Genomic DNA, 5,183 nt, shown 5'->3' on the forward strand with positions numbered 1-5,183 from the left:
GCTATTTCCAGACAGTACTTCGCACTCTGAACTCTCACCGCACATTCTTGACTGGGATCCATCTTGCTTGTTTGTATTTGTCAGGGACTATCCCACCATGCAACATGTTGTCCTAACACATTCCACATGATTTTGTCTCCATGGCTGTCTGAGCCTGCAAGGACAACACAGCAGCTGGGACGCTGGATCCATTTCTCAACTCTGTGAGTTTATGAACTGGGGTGAATGAGGTCGACACCCAGTTAAACTAGATAGTTGTGAGTTCAGAGTGAGTTAGACATTTATTTAATTCTTCCGCACTTTTAAGTCTAATAGTTGGCGTGATCGGAGGAACACATTTTACAAATAAATTCGGTGAAACATGCTGAATACATGCATAAACAAATACATAGAACGTTGAAATGATAATAAATAAATCCTGGTTTATTACTGTTTATTTCCTAATTTAATTCAGTGTGTGTTCTTTATTTATTCCTTTTTTCTTCCCATTATTCCATATTAATTCAGAGAGGAGGGGTGGAAAAGTCATGGAGGACACGTTGTGATTTCCCAGAATTGACGGCAGATGGCGGCACACACTATCACTATTCAACGCTCTGGATCAACTATCCAGCGATGGCGCCGGCTTGTCCACACGTGACACGTGATTTGAACTTTTGAGTGTTCGACCATCATGAATCAATAGATCTTGTTTTGAGGGCATTATTGCTGTGTGTTTGTGTGTTATTAAAACGCTAAAAAAAACTTCCAATGGAACTGTGATACTGTGTAAGGAAGGCTTCCAGCACGTTCCTACTAGAAAAAAAAAACGTAAACATTTAGCAGTGAAATTGGCCGCCTGAAACACTACTACATGGGAAGGGTAAACAAACCCAATAAAGATTCACACTCAATTATCGTGGTGCGCCGTGAGGACACCTGACGGAGGTGGAAAAAAACTAGAACTATTAGGATGATGATGTGTGAAGCTGTGGATACTCACCGAATATTAATTCTAGTCCAATTAGAGCAACATGCTCAGCTGTCAGGGTGTCAACAGCGTGGAGTAATTTGGTTAATATGACAAACCGTCCAGGTATTTTTGAACGCCTGGATGCTTTGTCACTTTCAGGAGGCTTTACCTGACAGTGAGGAAGCTAGGTGTTGTCATTACTGCCGCTTGTTGTGTGTGAGTATAGATATGTTTCCATGCTGCAAACATCAGGGGGAAACCACACAGTTGCTCCTGCGACCAATTCTGCGATCGAAGGAAGAGTTGCCTGTCAAAGAATGGAGATGTAGCTGTCTAACTGGTTCTGGCGTCAGCTTCTCTAAGGGTGACGGACCTGTATACTGGAGTTCTTATAACCTGACTGGAGCTTTTCTTGACAAACATATGGAGACTGTAATATAAGCCTCACGCCGATGAGTTCCAAACCTGGAGATGGAGTAATATAACACAGCCTCATGAGGCTTCATGAAACAATGTCTTCATTTTTGGAGTCGAGAGAAATCTTCAGATGTGACAGTTGAACTGCACATCATTTTCAATTGGAGAGCGTCAGCTGCTGAGCACAAAAATGAGGACACTGTGTCATGAAACCTCATCATTTCATGACACAGTGTCCTCTTTTTCAGTGGCCACTAGATGTCTTTCCCTGCTCTATAATCTTTGAACGACTATTTCGATGAAGCCTCAAACTGAGAGCGCCACCTGCTGAGGTTTGGACACGGTTTCTTGAAACCTCTTCAGCACATCACTACCTTCTGGTGAACATGAAAAATTGGGCAAATAAAGCAACATAATCCCATGCAAGTGTATCTGTTCAAATAGGTAGGCACATTTTGGCCTACCGTTCCTCTGAATCTGAATGCAAACCTGATGATATTGAATCTTGTTCCAACTACTTCATTCACATGGGAAACTCGAGATGGACCACACCAAGCTGGAGATCTTTGGACCTCTCTAGCAGTCTATGTGATACGTGATAGCAGAACAGTGGGTTGTCTATTCATCAGATGGTAGGCGGTTGGAATCCTGCTCCTTCCCACTTGCTGTCATAGTGTCCTTGGGCAAGACACCTTACCCACCATGCTTTGTGCAAATGTGTACTCCTTCGTTAGTAGCTAGGGATGATCTTGGTCCAATCTGTGCTTGGGCCTGTAGTGTGAAAGCAACCAGTCTTGCTCTTTCATAGCCAGGGGAGAGGGTAACAACTCTTGCTCTACAACCCTGTAGAAGACTCACAAAGTTTTCTTCATGTGCTGAAGTTGGGGAACGATTCTGGAGTTTTGCGAACCAGCGTTCACCCCATTTAACGTGACAGAAAGACCATTTTCATGGCACTATAGCCGCTGTTTCACATTTGCACTCGACGACAGAAGGGAAATTTGCTCACGTGTGCCGGCCTTCACCGCGCACCTGAGGAGACTCACTCAACAACTGTTTGTCATCAGGAGCCATTTCATAAAAGGAGCTTTGTGACTTGCCAGACTCGCTCTCCATTACATTCCCAGTCAGTTTGGTTTCATTATGTCCAGGGCTTGGAAAACTCTGTCAACAAAAATCCCTTTGGAGACAGTCCATGGGACTGTTAATTCACACTTGTTACGTGAATGTTTTTCCATTAAATATAGTGCATTTAGTCATTAAAGTGTGACACTTTGGTGAGTAAAAAGTACATAGTTTACTTTACATCTTTCCAACATGGATAAATATCCCCACTGCAGCAACATCAGTTAAGGGACACATTCTATAAAACATTGTGTACTACTGTTTGAGTATCGCCCTATAAGAAGGTAGTTATGGGGCATTTGATGACCCCTTTTCATCCAGGAGCAATATATCATGATGTTTTCAATGAATGACTAGCCTGCTTTAGCTTGCTGTATCTTTGAACAGGATAAAAGACTTAAAAGGTTTAGAGATGAAAACTCCACCCATAAACTGGGATTATAAAATACACTGACATTTCATGACTCATTCAAATGTTAAAGGCGCTGTGGACCCTCACCTTGACCTCCCCCGCTATCCCCTCCTCCCGTACAATCTCCCTCCTGGTGCACCAGTGCCCCCCAGCACATGCCAAAGCTCAAGCCCAACCCGAGGCCAAATCCTCTGCTTGCCACTGTCCAAATCCCTCTGCCATGTGAGCGGCATAACAGCAAGTCCCTGAAAATAACTGCCCCCTTGCTGAGTCACAGCACTTCACCATAACAACCGGCTGCAAATCCATGCCATCCTCCGTGTTCCTCACATTTATTTTTCAGCTCTGTTTCATTCTTGCTTATGTTAGTTTCATCCAGAAATAATGGTCCTTGAGCATGAATGATGCGACAGTGTCACCAATGTTGTGCTCACAGGCACTCGGTAACCCCAGTGCACGCAGATTTGATGCCCTCTGTGCAGTTAAAAATACCGAGCATGACTCTGGAGGTGAGTCAAAAATCGCTATTTTCTTTATTTTTGTTTCAAGGCATGCGATCGCTGTCGAGGATCAAATTATTTTCTTCCGTTTTACTTCGGCTGCCTCATAAAAATGCTCGAGACACGCTAGATTAAATCAGAGATTGTGCGTTTCCTACTTTGCAGTGGGGCGGGTTTGGAGAGACACAAGCACATGAACCACCCGTGGCACAACCCAGAAGCAAGGACAGCACTAAAACGTTGTTGTTTAATGGTGCTTGACTAGCCTTCAGGTGGTGCATGACCCTTTTCAATGTTTCATTCCAGACAACTATAGTAAAATTCAACAAGCCAGGATTCAGTGCAGCTCCCTTGTTTCATGTGTGGTCACTGTGAGCCTATCACATCAATATATAGACATCGGATCGGAACAGTCATCCATCCTCACTATAACAGTTGTCACTGGGACAACACATCACACTGAGAGTTCTGCCAGTTATGTTTTGTTCATCTGTTATTTTGAACGTTGGTTGTTAATTTCCATTTTTTTTATTTTGGTGGGATTGGGCTGGTGTTCCTGTGATGTTGTGTCATTGACTGCACCTGCAACCTTCATCTTCCCCTCACCTGCCGTCACATCTGTGTGTCGTCAAATCTCCATGTCAAGTCGAGAAACTCTTTGGTCAAGTCCTGTCTTGTCAGGTCCGTTGTCTTGTCCAGTTTCGTCAAGGGTCCATGTCCGGTTAAGTAACAGTCAGATCGTGTACTGTCTCATCTAGTCAGGCCATTGTCTTGTCTTGCCCAGTCAGGACCGGCCTAGTATTGTCATTGTCTCATCTAGTCCTGTCAAGTCTCTGCGTCTTTGGTCAAGTCACGTCTTGTCAAGTCTGTCTTCTTGTCAAGTTTAGTCAAGTGTCCACCGCAAATCTAATAGTAGTCTGGTTGAGTACTGTCTCATTCAGCCAGGTTCTTGTCTTGCCTTGCCCAGTCAGCCCTCCACGTCAAGTCAAGTAACAGTCTAGTCTAGTCCTGTCTCGTCTAGTCATCATATCGTCTTGCCCTGTCAAGTGATGTCAAGTCAAGTAACAGTCTGGTCGAGTGCCATCTTGTCTCATCAAGTCATTGTCCTGTCTTGCCTTGCGAAGTCAAGTCATCGTCTTGCTAAGAAAACCCAAGTCCATTCCAAGTTCCAATTCTGTTCTTATCTTGTCTGGTTTTCGCCTCACCCTCCTTTCGTGTTGCCCTTTTAGGTTTTTGTTTGGATTCAACACCAAGAGTGGAGGAGCCTCTGCCCCTCAAACACCAGTCATGTGAATTGAATCTATATAAATACAGTCCTTTATGTTTGTTTGAATCACTGTTTGGTTGGTAAAACCATGACATCACAGATGTTTATTTGCGAGCAATAATAATCCCACATTGATTACACCTCCCCGCTCGATGATAGCATGATCATCACTCCATCCACTGTCCCTCGTTCATCCTCCGGCTGTTCCCTCCTCCCCCCCTCATTCACAAATACAGGCCAGAAGAGGCTCAGATGATGTGATGAGATTATACTTTTTTCTCATTACAAATCAACCTCAGCTTAGTAGAACAGAAAAACAAAGTCACCCCCTCCCCAGCTCTTTATCCCCTCCAACATCTCTCCTCCGCCCACATGCCTGGCTCCTCCCCTGTTCTGATAATCTCCACCTTGTTTTGGCACGGAACCCCTCCCCTCCACCCGCTGCCCGCCCACTTCTCTCCCTCACTGCCTGATCTGAGGACATGCTTCATTCACTGCCGCCGCACAGGT

The sequence above is a fragment of the Synchiropus splendidus genome, chromosome 19 (assembly GCF_027744825.2).
Source record: "Synchiropus splendidus isolate RoL2022-P1 chromosome 19, RoL_Sspl_1.0, whole genome shotgun sequence".
NCBI lineage: Eukaryota > Metazoa > Chordata > Actinopteri > Syngnathiformes > Callionymidae > Synchiropus > Synchiropus splendidus.